Source organism: Sinocyclocheilus anshuiensis, unplaced genomic scaffold, assembly GCF_001515605.1.
Source record: "Sinocyclocheilus anshuiensis isolate Anshui unplaced genomic scaffold, SAMN03320099.WGS_v1.1 scaffold355, whole genome shotgun sequence".
NCBI lineage: Eukaryota > Metazoa > Chordata > Actinopteri > Cypriniformes > Cyprinidae > Sinocyclocheilus > Sinocyclocheilus anshuiensis.
Genome location: NW_015549571.1, coordinates 843,827 through 860,687, shown reverse-complemented (window position 1 = coordinate 860,687; position 16,861 = coordinate 843,827).

Genomic DNA, 16,861 nt, shown 5'->3' with positions numbered 1-16,861 from the left:
TGTCAATCAACACTCAGGCAACTAGTCAGTGCACTTTAAAGGGGTCATGACCTGACAAACCAAACTTCCCTTGATCTTTTGATATAAAAGAGATCATTGTGCTATAAAAAAAAAACATCCTGTAAGTTTCAGAACTTAAACCTTCCTCGTTAGACTAAAAACAGCTTATATTGAAGGCAGTCTGCCAAAATGACAGCTTGTGGAATGCACCAAAACATGACCTATTTCACACTTAAATAGTGTAAGACAGTTGCTAAATAGTTAAAAGGTCTTATCTGCTTCTCAAGTGATCGCACTGAAGCCAATGACTTCCTGACACTAGCAGAAATAAACACAGCTGTGCTGTACAGAGAGCAGCTCACCATTAAACACACTTCACATCTCTCTCTCCAGCTAGAAGGATGGACAAAACACAGACATACTGCTTCATTTGCAATATCACTGCAGATTATACAATGACCTTCAGATGGTCAACGTACAATCCATTAGATGGTCAATGAAACCCCCTGCGAAGTCAAAGTGGCCTACGTGCAGAACTACAATACTTGTTATTCTAACTGGTGCACATATATAGAAAAGTCATTTTTGAGAACAAAATGCTCACGTTGCAGTAACTTCAGTCTGATGCTCTTTACAGTTTTACATTTACATTTAGTCATTTTGCAGACGCTTTTATCCAAAGCGACTTACAATTGGGGAATACATAAAGCGATTCATCTTAAAGAGGCAAACAGACACAGGAAGTGCTCGTAATACCAAGTTTCAGGCATTGTTCCAAACAAGTGCAAGCTAGAAAGGGAAGGAATAAATAAAGAGAAAGTTTTTTTTTTATTTAGGATGAAATCAAATAGTGTTGAAAGAGATGAGTTTTCAGCTGTCGCTTGAAGATTGTCAGGGAATCAGCATTTCGGATTGAGGTGGGAAGATCGTTCCACCAGCCAGGAACAGTGAACGAGAATGTTCTGGAAAGTGATTTTGTGCCTCTCTGTGATGGTACCACGAGGCGTCGCTCACTAGCGGATCTCAGACTTCTGGAGGGGATGTAGATTCGTAATAGTGAGTTGAGGTAGGCGGGTGCTGAGCCTGTGGCTGTTCTATATGCAAGCATCAATGTTTTGAACTTGATGCGAGCCGCAACTGGCAGCCAGTGCAAGGAGATAAAGAGAGGTGTGACATGGGCTATTTTGGGCTCGTTGAAGACCAGTCGTGCTGCTGCATTCTGAATCATTTGTAGAGGTTTGATTGTGCTTGATGAAAGTCCAGCCAGAAGAGCATTGCAGTCCAGCCAGAAGAGCATTGAGCCTAGACAGCCTAGAAATGACAAGGGCCTGGACAAGAAGTTGTGTAGCATGCTCCGTTAGAAAGGGCCTGATGTTGTGCAATGCAAACCTACAAGATCAAACAGTCTTTGCAATGTGGTCTTTGAAGGTCAGCTGGTCATCAAAGATTACACCAATATTTCTGACCGAAGTTTATGGGGTAATTGTAGAAGAACCTAGCTGGATGGTGAAATCGTGCTGTAGAGATGGAGTGGCAGGGAAAACAAGAAGCTCAGTCTTTGCCAGATTGAGCTGTAGGTGATGTTCTTTCATCCATGCTGAGATGTCCGCCAGGCAGCCTAAGATCCATGCAGCTACTGTTGGATCATCTGGTTGAAATGAGAGCTAGAGCTGTGTGTCATCAGCATAGCAATGGTAGGAGAAGCCATGTGCCTGTATGATGGGACCCAGTGATGTAGTGTATATGGAGAAGAGGAGGGGTCCAAGAACTGATCCCTGAGGAACCCCAGTGACCAGTTGATGTGTTTTGGATACCTCCCCTCCCCAGGCCACCCTGAAAGACCTACCAGTGAGATAGGATTCAAACCAGCGAAGTGGAATCCCTGTGATGCCCAGTGATGAGAGGGCGGACAGGAGCATTTGATGATTGACAGTGTTAAAAGCAGCAGATAGATCTAGCAGAATAAGGACTGATGATGTAGAATAAACTTTTGCAATCCGCAAGGCTTCAGTGACTGACAGTAGCACAGTCTCATTTGAATGGCCACTCCTGAAGCCTGACTGGTTAGCATCCAGTTTGTTGTTCTGTGAAAGAAACAATGATACCTGGTTAAAAACAACTCATTCGAGGGTTTTCCCTATGAATGGAAGGAGAGAGACAGGTCTGTAGCTGTCTGTAAGTGAAGTGCTTAATGTAGGGTTTTTTGAGCAGTGGGGTTACCCGAGCCTGCTTGAATGCATTGGGGAAGGTGCCTGTGAGGAGAGATGTGTTGATGATATGTGTGAGTGCTGGTAAGAGAGATTGCTTGGAGAAGGTGTGAGGGGATTGGGTCTAGGATGGCTGGAGAGGAGAAGTTTGGATACTTCTGCCTCAGTGAGGGGACAGAAGGAGAAGATGGGAGTTTTAGTAGTGGATGTGGTTGGTTGGAGGTCTTGTATGTGTGGGGCTGAGAATTGACTGCTGATTGTTCTAGTTTTGTCTGTGAAGAATGTGGCGAAATTATCAGTTGTTATTGAAGTGGTGGGAGGTGGTGGAGGGGGACAGAGGAGAGACTTGAATGTTTTGAAGAGATTACGTATGTCTGGAGCGCTGGTGATCTTGTTGTGGAAGTATGAAGATTTGGCAGTGTGTACTTCAGCAGAGAAAGATGAAAGCAAAGACTGATACATAATCAAGTCTGACGGGTCTTTTGATTTGTGCCATTTTCTCTCAGCATTTTCTCTGGCCTGGAGGAGAGAGGACATATATCGTCTAGACAAGAGGTTAAAGTAGAGCATAAAGTGTCAGTTGCTCAAATGGATAGGTGAGGGAAGAGAGGAGGATACTACAGAGGAAGGTTTCGTCTAAAAGTAACCGGTAGAGAGGTTGGTGGCACACAGGTAGAAAGATGTAGGGTAAATGTCATAAAGAAATGGTCAGAGATATGTAGGGGTTCTACCAAAATGTTGTCTGCAATACAATTGCGTGTGTAAATTAAGTGAAGTTAGTTGCCTGATTTGTGAGTGCTTGTAGTGGTAAGGGGTTGAGGTCAAATGAAGCTAGGCCAGATGAATGTTGCAGTCACCAAAGAGTAAAAGTGGACTGCCATCCTCTGGTAATGAGGACAGCAGTTTTCAGTAGGCTGCCCCCTGATAGTCGACTAACCGTTAGTCGACCAAGATTTTTTTTAGTCGCTTAGTCGCAGAAAAAAAAAAAATTCCACAGGCGAAGTCACGCAGTCCGTGATGGACAGATCGTTAACGGCCGGTCTTTGTGGTAATACAGTACATCGGGCAGGACATCCAAACGCTTGCCTATCATTCACTGACCTCTCAAATATGGCTTATCATCTGAAATATGTAAGTATTAGCAACTTTACATGGCTGCCTTACAGACATTAAAAATATATATAGAGAGCAAAATGTCTACTTTCAAATGAACCAATTCAAATAGAAAACAAATATTCTCCGATTATGTAAACTATATGAAACATGCATACAGGCGCATCACTCCTGCGGAGATGACGAGTTAGTATCGACGCCTTCAACACTTATGCTGAAAACACAAAAAGCACTATAGTGTAGGCCTATCAATACATTATCAAAATGTTAATGCAGCCTCCCTACTGTTTTTCACTGACACATTCATAACCATTAGCTTCTGCGGTGCGCTGTGGCAAGCTTTATGCGTGTGCTTGAGCGCTTATAGGCTATGTAGGCAATTAAAGGCTCATTATAATGATTTAAATGGTTTATTAATAAACGTGCGATTAGTTGACTAATGCTTCAAATGAACGACTACTAGTCGACCAGAAAAATCCTTAGTCGAGGGCAGCCCTAGTTTTCAGTGACCAGTTTAAAAGGCAATATGAGAGAATGAGAGAAAATTTCCAAACATCAGGAAAACCTTCTGACTCTCATTGAAGACAATTCTAAAACTTTGAAAGATTTTAGGTAAGATTTTATAATATTAGAAATGTTTTAAAAGATTGTTTTAAAAATGTATGATAATCTTGTGAACATGAATGCTTATAAACTAATATACTGCATTAATTTAAGTAGATTGATAATATTACATTTTTTATAACTTAAACAGTCAAATGTTGTGTCAAATCTGCAATAAATAAATATATGTTTTAGTATTTTAAAATTTGAAAACAATTACACTGCTTAATATTTTTGTGGAACCCATGATACTTTTTTTCAAGATGCTTTAATAAATAGAAAGTTCAAAAGAACAACATTGAAATAGATTTTTTTTTTGTAAAGTCTTTACTGTCACTTTGAACCAGAATTAGTGCATCCTTGCTTTATGTGTATATATATATATATATATATATATATATATATATGTGTGTGTGTGTGTGTGTGTGTGTGTGACATCAAAAATTTAGAGTTTATTTAGTGTATATTGGACATTGCTCTGTAAAGACAAGTGTGCTACATTATAATTACATTTTTGCTTAAATCATAGAGACACTATTTTACTTTTATTTTACATATTTGCATTTAAATTCATGTGTATCCTGTTCTCCATTTTTGCGAGCTCAAAGAAGAACAGTTATTATACACATTACATCCAAAGATGCACATCATTTGCATTGAAAATGCATTTTTTATGATCTGAAATGCAATCTAACACAGCAAGTAAACTGTTATTTTTTGTTCAGAAGCTGTGTGAAAACCGAGAGAGTGAGCTACATTTCCTCTGTTGAGTTTCCTCTGTGGTTGAGCACTGTTAGAAAAGCAGCAGCTTGAAAAATAACACCAACTTTCATCCAGCAAGGGATGCTCTCTAGGCTGGACACTGCATCGCTCTCCCTCACAGGCTTCACTCCTTCATTTCTACACTTAAAGAAAGACTCACCTATGTCAGAGCATTTGGAGCCACCAGATCCAAGGTTTGGAGAAAGTTGCGCTGCACTTCCTCTCTATGACTCCACAGACCAATCAGAGTCTGCAGTGGTGCTGCGAATTAAGAGCCGTTCATGCAACAGAACGAGCTGTTGATCGCAGCATGCAAACGATTGTGAGCACATGCGTTTCCTCACACAGTGTCTGTGAAAGAGTGAGATTAGCCAGGCCAGGGCTCTTATGAACTCCAACTACTGAGAACGTTAACAGAAACAGGAACTAAATGACTCATTTGGAGAAAATAGATCTGACGCTGGTCTCGCCTGCTGCTCACACTGAGCTTGTTCTTCAAATCGGTCCTCTGTGAAAATTTTAGTGCACACATATTCTGAATCTGTGGATTTAGTACTACTGGAGTCATCATTGATTCAGATATTCTCAGTGTGGTCCACAAAACGTGTGAATTAAACAAAACAAGCATGTTTCTGTGAAAGGAAATCGGGGATAGGTTTATGACTGAAAAGGAGAAATGTGGTGCAAATAAGGGCACAGAAAATATTTGGACACTTAAAATACCTGAATATCATTGCATTACTAAATATCAAAGCGAGCGTCTGTACCTGTGCTCAAATAGTGCAGGAGCTTTTCTCAGAACTAACTTCACTTTTCTTAGTCATTTTTGCTCAGTGACTTTTAATCAGCAGCTGTCAAGTTTGCTTCATTTGGAAAAGCATGCTATAATATTTGTATCATGCTATTTCAGTTATAGCAAAGTTCACACTCTATTCAATTGTAAGATGTTGTAAAATGTAATTAATTTCTGTAATGCAAAGCTGAATTTTCCGCATCATTACACATGTCACATGATCCACAATACCAAATTTAGTGTCTTTGATCATTTTTTTAAGTGTGGTTTCAGTGTCTAAATGCTTGTGGGTTCATGACATGACACTTTATATAATATTACAGTAATGTAATTTAAGCCCTAAACATTTATGCAGTGGTTAACCATTATACAAATACGATGTACCTGCTTGTAATCCAAAGGAGCTTCTTTAACCTATAAAGCCTGCTGTATTACACTCCTAAAAAAAATCATGTTAAATGTAAGTACCAAATATGATATATCAGGCTTTTGAGGAGTGTTTATTTGTTCCTTTCTCAATCATCATTATATTGTATTGCATTATATGTTTTGCCCCCCACAATAAACACTGTAGAGAGATTCGATCATACAATAAGCATTTAAATATCATCGTACTAAGACATATTATTGGGAGATATTGAGTGACAAATGATATTTATCCGCATTTTATGTAAGTAGTCTGTCATAATAAAGACCTCACTGGTTTACAAGCCATGAGGATTTCATCAAACTTTTGGCCATATAAATATCAGCAACTCCACTAGCTGTATATTTTTTGCTCAGTTTGGGCCTCTGAATGAAACTGAGGTGTTTTTCTACCTATGACCACCATATTGTCCTATCAAACCATATGAGCCATATGACATGCAGTTGCAAAGTTAGGCTACTTGAATGTCTAAGGTTGGCTATCAAATTAAAGTGTTACCTCACAATCCTCTGTGGTAATCTGAGGCACAGTATTGTTCATATTGCTCATCCTTTCTGGTTCCAAAGCCTTTCGCTTTAACTGTAGAGTGTGTGAACTGCAGGTGGCAGCAGTGAGCGAGATATTGCCACTGGCATTACTTGAGTTGTTCTGCTAACATCAAAACATGTTTCTAAAAATGGTTTAAATGTACTGTGTGCAGTATGCAAATCTTCACTTCACTGTATCCTACAATGCAGTGCATTCAGTTTTACCAAGTGTGATGAATGAACAGGAAGTAACATCAAACATAACGTAAGATGTTTGACTCATTTGGAAAAAGGAGAAATACTACACAAAATTGGATTAAAAAAAGCTAAATCACTAACATCACACCACGCTTTAGTATTATCACTTTTATTATTAACAGTAATTTTGCTATTAAAGTTTTATTGTACACTGCATACTATTTAATATACGTACTTAGTCAAATCAAAAGCAGTAGCATAGTAGTATGTGAAGTAGGCAAGTACTGAATTCTGAACCTTGCCCTCTGGATAAGAATAGAATAAGGAAGTGTATATATGAGAAGAGACAGGATGAAAAGGAGAAAGGAGACCAAACGAGGAGGATGTAAACACACAGAGACAGTCTGCCAGGAGCCTGGCTCAACACCAGCCTCACTGCAAGCCGTGCCAGCCAACCAGAGAGCCACCAGCGCAGGGCTCACATGCTCAAGAGCCGTCGTCAGGGAGAAAAAGCCCTGCGTGTGTGCGCATACTGATGGAGAGACCTCAGTTATCCTGATGGAGTCCTCCAGTCCCATACACACCGGACAGAGCTCAACAATACTCAGCAGTGTCTGCTTATGAGATGGTGATCAAGCTTATTTGAGATCTGACCTTGTCACCAAACACTGATCTTCTGGATCCGTCCACATCTTTCCACTGCAGGGATTCACATCCTCCCATTGCTGAAGGGGGCTTTCCTTTAATAACAGAAGATAATAAACACTGTTCTCGGATTGAAATATATTTTAGTTTAGCTTTTAACAATTCTTTAAGATGTTTACAGAATTGCTAATGGAATTTCTGTCATAAAACACTCTAAAAAATGCTGGGTTGTTTCAACTTAACTTTGGGTCAAATATGGACTAACCCAACTTTTGGGTTAAATTTTTAAATTACATTTTTAACCCAAAAGTTGGGTTAGTCCATATTTGACCCAAAGTTGGGTTGAAACAACCCAGCATTTTTTAGAGTGAAGTCATTAGAATTATTTTCAGTTTATCCAGTAGGATCTTTGCAGATTCTTAGAAGATACTCTTTTTTTTATCCTTTTAGATATTTATTATTTATGATTGAAAATCCACTAGAAATCATTCACACGTCTTTTAGGATATTTTGACAACTGGTATAAAACTTTGCTCAGAGACATGACATGACCAGAAATGGAATGTAAGATTTTAGACTCTTTATTCTGATGGTCAGTTGTGTCACTGGTCAAATGTGCCATTCTGTTGCCAAATGTTTTTTTTCTATAAGGACACAAACTTCAACAAACTTCCCATACAGCTGTGCCAGTCTCATATAAAAGTGAAAAAGTGATGTGTCGTGTGGCGACCCATACTTGGAATTAGTGCTCTGCATTTATCCCATCCAAAGTGCACACACACAGCAGTGAACACACACACACCGTGAACACACACCCGGAGCAGTGGGCAGCCATTTTTTTGCTGCGGCACCCAGGGAGCAGTTGGGGGTTCGGTGCCTTGCTCAAGGGCACCTCAGTCATGGTATTGAAGGTGGGAGAGAGCGCTGTACATTCACTCCCCCCACCTACAATCCCTGCCGGTACGAGACTCAAACCCACAACCTTTGGGTTACGAGTCCAACTCTCTAACCATTAGGCCACGACTTCCCACAACTATATGTCTCATATATATAAAATATTAGGACACTTTGTCTTGTGTTATCTTTTAAAGAAAGGTTGGCCTAATGCAAGCAAAATTTGAACTCAAATCAATATTTTGTGTCAATTTATGGTAACACTTTATTTTAAGGTGTCCTTGTTACACGTTACATATACTTACTATTATAATAACAATTAATTATGCATAATTACATGCAAGTAACCCTAAGGCAAAACCTAATCATATAGCCTAGTAAGTAGGCTACATTCTTGTAAATTCAAAAAGTAATGCGTTACTTTACTAGTTACTTGAAAAAAGTAATATGATTACGTAACTCGCATTACTTGTAATGAGTTAGCCCCAACACTACATATAGGTAATTAATATTACTTAGTACACACTGTAACAAGGACACCTTAAAATAAAGTTTAACCCAAGTTATTTATTAGCCAGCAAATGCTGTGTAACTAGAGTCAATTACATAGCATTTGTTTTGGCCTATAAATACTAGAAAATAAGAAATTTAGCTCAGATGAGAGCACAGTTTGAGGAATACGACCTCTGGTGGTAGGGAGGTGCTATGACGGGCACAGAGTATCACCATAATAAACCATATCAGCAGCTCAAATATCAGCTAAAACAGATGTCCAATTTAGAAAGATCTGGTTTATGTGTAGAAAAGTGTCTGAATCACCAACTGTCACAGAGCATAACTTACTTTCACACATTTGCAGCATTAGAATTACACACAAGCCTTTCTAATGTTTGTTTGTTTGTTCGTTTTATTTATAGAGCACATCAAATCACATTTCTTTTAAAAGAACCCAATGTAGGTAAAAGTCTAAGATATAAAGGAAAGCTATTCCAACGCTTTGGGGCCACCACTGAAAATGCCCGGTCACCACTCAGTTTTAATCTTGTCCTAGGGAGATCTAGAATCATCTGGTTTGATGACCTTAGATTACTTTGAGGTTTGTGTAAATGTAAAAGATCAATTAAGAGGCAGCCAGATTGTGTAAGACTTTATATACTAAGATAAGTCATTTAAAATAGACCCTGTAGTGAATTGGAAGCCAATACAAAGTAGCTAAGACAGGTGTTACATGCTGGTGTTTACGAACACTCATCAGTAATCTAGCAGCAGCATTCTGCACTAATTGTAAGTGAGTTAACAGCAATTGGCTCACACCCACATACAAAGAATTGCAGTAGTCCAGCCTTACAGAAATAAAGGCATAAATAAGCTTTTCAAAATTGCTAGGTGACAGAAACGGTTTTACATTAGCTAGTAATCTCAATTGAAAGAAACAAGACTTGAGCTGATCTGTTTATCAAATTTCAGAGAGACATCAAACTGAACCCCAAGATTCTTAACTACCGATTTACAGAAAGGAGCCAAGTTCCCCAAATCAAAGAGGACTTGAGACTCAGAGTTTCCGAACCAAAGTACCTCGGTCTTACTTTCATTTAAATGTAAAAAAATTTGCTGACATCCATAGTTTAACTTCATGCAGACAATTTAGTAGAGATGTAATTGTCCTCTTGTCCTGTTTCCGTAAAGGTAGATACACCTGAGTATCGTCAGCAAAACAATGAAAAGAAACTCCATGCCTTTTAAAAATAGAACCTAAGGGCAGCATATAAGAACAAGATTGGACCAAGAATTGAACCCTGGGGAACACCACAATTCAATGGAGCAGATTTAGAATAAGATTGACTGATATTTACTGAAAAGGTCCTATTAGAAAGAAATTATCTGAGACACTTAAGAGCCAGCATCTAATGTGACATGATATAAATGAAAGCATGTCAAAATAATAACAGATATATTATTTTGTACATACTGTAATGACTATGCTGTGTATTTTACCCAAGCAAAACACCAGCGAATGAAAATATTTCACAGATACTGCAGTAATTTTGTACCATCATTTGGCAAAAAATGTCTTACATTTCATCTTTCCTTCACAGGAGAAAAAGGAGGCAGAAAGGTTAACTTGTCCTCCCTTGCTCGTTCTTTGTCATTCCTCTAGTGGCAGATCTGAGAGCAGTGCTCTGTGGACGCAGTCTGTGCCTTTTTTTGATGCCAACTGCTTTGGCGCACCTGCCAGCAGTCACTACAGATGAAACCGTCAGACACAGTGGCCATGCCTCTATAATGTGCTCTCATTTATACTCGTCTTCTGTCTGTTTTAGAACATTCAACACTCTTATATTATACAACAGTTTATATTATACAGCTGTATTGTGTCAAATATTGAATCCCTGCCCGATTCTTATTTCTTGCTACCTGATTGGTCCCTGTCCCTAAAGCCTAGTCCTCACATTTGAACGAGTATGCGGTGATCAAAGAGTGAAATTTCACTTTATGACAATGCTTGTGTTTGTGCATTTCAGGCAGACTGGCAATTTGTGCATTAGAGATTTTTTTTCAGTGACTTTCTGCAGTTTACATCAATACACCAGAAGGTTGCGATAATCGACTGTCTTTGTGTGTAGGTCATTGAATCATTCACTCAACTGATTAATTCAAAACTGTTGATCTATTTATGAATGAAACTAGTGACTATGGCTGTGTATAAAATTGCATGCTCCCTAAATAGGAACATATTTTGCATAAGTAATTAGTTCACAACCATTAAAAATATGAAGCGTGAATGAGTGTAGTATTAATGTAATTGTTTGTTATGTGACCTACTAGTGTCAGTTGTGTTGCTTGACTGACATTCACAAATCCTCTTCTGTGGAAACATGAGATGTCCATTGGATGTACACTTCAGAATCTCACCAGGAGCAGTAAGTCATCTGTTTTATGAATACTGTAAATTCGGACATAGGATTTCATATGCTATTTTTGGTCTACTATGTAGTAGGGAAGTGCTCGATTTCATCTTAATGAGTGAGTCACTGAATCACTCACTCAGCCAATTCTTTCAAAAACACTGATCCAGTTAGGAATGAAACAAATCACTATCTTTGTGCGTGAGTCATTGAATTATTCACTCAACCAATTTGTTCAAAACTACTGGCCTATTTAGGAACGAAAAAAGTGACTATCTTTGTAAGTCATTGAATGATTTACTCAACCGATTTGTTCACCTGACTCATTTCATCTCTTCTGTGTTTTACAGAGATATGCAATGGTTCGTTCTGCTGTGGCATTGTTTGGAACTGTTTTATTTAACAGAGACAATGCAGATTAACTGGCAGTATCATATCTAAAATATTAACTCAATATTACTCTTGTTATTACTGAACTGTTCAAACTCATAATTACTCATAATACTGTATCAGACCTACATAGGTTTGAGATATTTGGAACAACAACACTCTTATTCATGATGTGATATTATTGAAGCGATGCATTAGACAAACCATAGTTGTGATGTTACATGTTCCAATAAAGTTAGTGTAAATAAATCTGCAAATCTCTTTATTTTTATATATTACATATTTATAAAAAATATATTTTAGATGGTGTGTAGTTCTCACCTCAGACCTCTCCTTTTATTAGAGTAAAAATGTATACTGGTCTGTTCTTTTCAGCACGGTTACCATAAAAATAATGTGGCATATGAATATTAAAATCATACTGTATATACACCACTACAGCACTTTTTGTAAGGGTTTTGTCTTTGCCATTGAAAAGGGCTCCTGTGTGTGAATATATTTATTTGAATGGGTGCTTGGCATATAAATGCATTGACACACACACACACACGGCTGAAAATTGTGTGTCCTATTCCATTACCTCACAAAGGTGATTGACTGGATTGATTTAGATTTTCGTTTTTCAGATAGCAGCGTCTAACATGCATTTCACCGCCGCCCGCCTCCAACAGATTCAACACAACCCACCCGCAGACCTGCTGCCCTCGCATACGCCTCCCAAAACCACAATATCACTGGATGATGATCCCAGTAAATGCACAGCCTTCCACTACAGACTAACATCTATTGCTTTTTACCTGCCAAATCCCAAATCTCCACAAGGAAAGAACCACCCCCACCCCTGCACCGTCTGAAATCCTCCCCCATCCTGCTGAGCTGCTGATGGGGTGAGCGTTCCCCATTCCTCCCCTTCACAGGACACACTCAACACCATGCTTCATTCATCTTACTTAGACCCGGACTATCACATTTGGCAACCTCTGAATTAAGAGAGATCAGTACTCCACCCGCCCTTCAGCACCCCCACGCGTGTCCCCTGCAAATACTAAAGCCATTTGACCTTGACCGAGAGGAGAAGCCCATTCAGAGGAGTCAAACGCAGAGCTTTCTGAAGCACAGAAACGCTTTCTGCGTCCCAGCAGGGGCAGACAGCCTGCCCTTTTCTTAATGTGCTTTTTACATTTGATTACCAGGCTTGTAAAAGCTGACTCTAAACATGGGGACCATGCTGAACATCTGTTAGCCATGCTGGGAGAGTGAACTCACCCCGGTGTCCTCTCATGTCCTCAGGCTGGATTAGAGCATTCTCTCTAGGCACTGGAGTGTAATTGGACATTTTTCAGTATTGTTTGTTCTTCTGTCAACAAAGACATGCATTAGAAAGCCTACCTGTCAACACCGAGCACTAGGAACATTATATATACACACGTTAATGGCTAAAACCAAAGTACTCAACTGTGTACACCAGGATATACAGGCTTAGATGCTAAATGTTATATAAAAGTCTGTGCATTACAATACATGCAATGGGTAATTCTCAGTAAATTATACCTTTTAGGACACATTTGTGTGTTCGTGGCTTACTACTACTGATTAAATTACCCTCAAAATGATCTAAAATTAAAATTAATAACTACATTTAAAATGTACTATTAATATTATTATTAATTAGTAGTAGTAGCAGCAATAATAATAATAAAATATAAAAATTATAACATTTATAAAAATATGAACTCATAGTAATAATATTAATAAATAACTATTATTAAATAAATCTGAATATGAACTATTTTGCACGTCCCAACATATAAAAAATAAAAACAAAGTTTTTTTCTTAAATATGGATTTTATTGATTTTAAAACATCAATAACAGTGCTCTGTCATGATTTTTTTTTCTTATTTAGCAATCTGCATTACAATACATGCAATGGGTAATTCTCAGAAATGTACCTTTTATGACACATTTGTGTCTCACTGGCTTACTATAAAAACCCTCAAAATGATATACAATTAAAACGAAGAACCAAAACGTGACTTTCTTTGATATTAAAACAGTGCTTTTACGGTCAATGTAGTATTTTCTTTTTCTATTTCTGGATTTTTGGAGAAATGATTCAAGTTTGAATTTTTCTGACACTATATTTGAAGGAGTAACATTATAAAAGTCACATGATTTTTCTCTAGCAGAGAAAATCTATTTTTCATTATAGCACTTATATTGGCCTTGTCACGTTCAATATTTCCAACATTTTAAAGGAAAAAAAATCGCATTTTCAATATTTTATGGGGGAAAATCATCTTGGTACTTTTCTGGACCTTGATCGTGGTAGTTACCTTGCCGTCTATGGGAGGGTCAGAGAGCACTCAGACTTCATCAAACATACCTTTTTCTTTCTTTTTCCAATGGTCCAGTTACCTATAGAATGGCTCATGTATGTTGAAGTGTCAAAGGTGTCAGAGCATTTGAGGTCACTCAAGCACCTCTGGTTATTTCAGTATTCATTGTTAGCATTTGCCTATTTGAGCGAGCACACCATGTGTGGAAAGTTGGAATTAACGTCAATCAGCACAGAGAAAGGTCACTTATTTCATGGATCACACACAAACACAAATACATATTCCATCAAACTGTAATTTCTTTCGCAGCCGTGGCACACGTCTTTTGACGCATGTGGAGTGTAAATCAAGCACTGTGGCATCACCTCCACAGCAGCCAGCCGGAAATCACCTTCTTATTCAGCACTGACTCTTTACTAATGGAGATGGATTACTAATTTACACAATAATTCCACCCATAAATTATACTGTTTTGGTACATTTTATATGGAGTCAGTGGTGTGAATCAGAACTGTGAATATAATCTATTCAAACCACAGACAGAAAATGATGCAGTCAGTCTTATGTCTGAATCTGACGGCAGAATATTTCAAAATAGGAGTCTGATCACTCAGCTTCATAAAGGCTCTGGTTTTGGCTTTATCGGTGATAAATACTGAAATGTCATTAAATCAATTTTTGTCAACTGATTCTGGAGTGATTTGGGTATTATATATTTGTTTTACTACAGTACTGTTTAAAAGTTGGGGGTCACTAAGATTTTGTAATTTTAATGTATCTTATTTCATCAGAAGTACAGTAAAAACAGTAATATTGTGAAATATCATTCCAATCTGAAATAACTGTTTTCTACTTTAATATATTTTAAAATGTAATTTATTTCTGCAATCAAAGCGGAGTTTTCAGCATCATTACTCCAGTCTGCAGTGTCACATGATCCTTCAGAAATCATTCTAATATGCTGATTTGCTGCTCAAGAAACATTAAAAATGATCTTATCCATATTATCAATGATGAAAATAGTTGTGCAGCTTAATATTTTTGTGGAAATTGAGATTCTTTGTTGAGCATACATTTCAGCATTTATTTGAAATTATTTAAATTATATTATTTCAAATCAATTTAATGCATCCTTGCTCAAAAGTATTTAATAAATATATATTTAGATATATATATATATATATTTAGATATATTTAGATATATTTAGATATATATATATATATATATATATATAAATAAATATGTATATTTAGATATTTAAACCCTTAGTTTAACATCATAACAATGAGGGGATAATATTCAAATAAAATGTCACAGAACCCAAAAACACAGGCAGCCATCAAAGCTCGTCAAGCTTCGCGTATTTTTATGAGTGCAGCTCTGAAGGCCATTCATGGGTACCAGCGAGAAGAATGGGAGATAATTTAATGGGATTTCACGGAAAATGAAGGCTCTGTAGCTGACAGAAGGGTCACGAATGAAGGAGGGCTGTCCGAGCTGAAACACACTGTCAACTAAAGCCCTGAGAGCTCAACACAACCTGCTCTGATATAATGTGATATAAAGCCTGATGGCATTTTTGTTACTGCAGGGCGAAGCCATGAAGAGATTTGCATGTACATCTAGCAATTAAAACACGACCGTGAATGTGAAGAGGGTCCGCCGCAGGACCGCTTATGTCTGTGTTCATCTGTAAATAAAACTGCAGGATTGAGTCAGACCTGCTGCAGGGCTCAGGCCTCACTCCACAGATCACACACAAACCCTGCTGCAGCAAACTCATCTGCTATGACTAAAAAACATACAGTTACTTATAATTATTCTCAAAATATGCTGCACACAATAGGGCTCCAACATCTTAAAAAAGCCATGTTTTATTTGTTCTCAGAAAAAGGCTCAGTAGAAGGTGGTGGTTTGTTCAGCATAACAAACAAAATATTATAGGAGATGCTTACTAATGATGGGATTACTTTCGATTTCTTGAATACTACACTAGTACTGCAATTTTTTCAACTCTGTTACCAAAATTTGGGACAATTTTGAAGTTTAACTTCCATAAAAATAGAAGGAATAATAGAATATTATAATAATTCACAAAATAGAAGGTATTCAAAATAAAAATAAAGTCAGACCGGGTACAGAACTGCAAGTAACAGATTTATCCTAAATTAAGCATTCTGTAGCTACTATTTAGTTTGTGACCAAATATTTTTTTACAAAATTTTCTTTGCCATAAATTATTTTTGTTTACAATAATTTGGGTAACAAGGTTGAGCGATTTAACTTAACAAATACATTCAACACAATTTGTGTAAAAACTGAGAAAGTGAACTGCAGTCATTTTCCCATCATGCTGCGGACAGTCTACGATGATGTCACTTCCTGGGTGTCACAATGGAGTTCAACAATGCCCGCCCGCTTTTTCACTGTCCTTGGATTCGGAATGTCTTGGTGACGTATTGTAACCCTCGTTCCCTGAAGGAGGGAATGGAGACTTCGTGTCAGTGACCGACAAATTGGGAATCTCGCCAGAGAGACCAATCCACTTCGAGTGTAAACTAAACGAGCCAATGCACATTGGCATGCGATTATTGCATCCAGCTGCCGCTGATCACAGCGTGAGTATAAGTAGGCAGCTGGTGCAGCGCATAATCAGCTTTTCGCTGAGGAGCTGAGCCGGTGACCCAGCCGCTCAGCGGTGGTACAGCAGCCAAGGCGACGGGACGTGAAGTCTCCGTTCCCTCCTTCAGGGAACGAGGGTTACAATACGTAACCGAGACGTTCCCTTTCAGTCGGTCACTCTCAACATCAGGTCGGTGACCGACGAATTGGTAATCCCCACCAAAGCGCCATGGATGCAGCCCCTTCCAGTGTCCTGTGCGAGCCGCCCGGGCCCCTTTTTGGTGTAGGCCGGGGCTCGCAACAAGAAGGACAGTCACTGTTGTCATAGCACTACCCACTCAGTAAGACTTATTAACTCTGGGAAAACGTACCCGTTCCACTTGGAACAGGAACGTCGCGGAAGCCCCATCCTTCCCGAAGGAGGTTTCGGAAGCA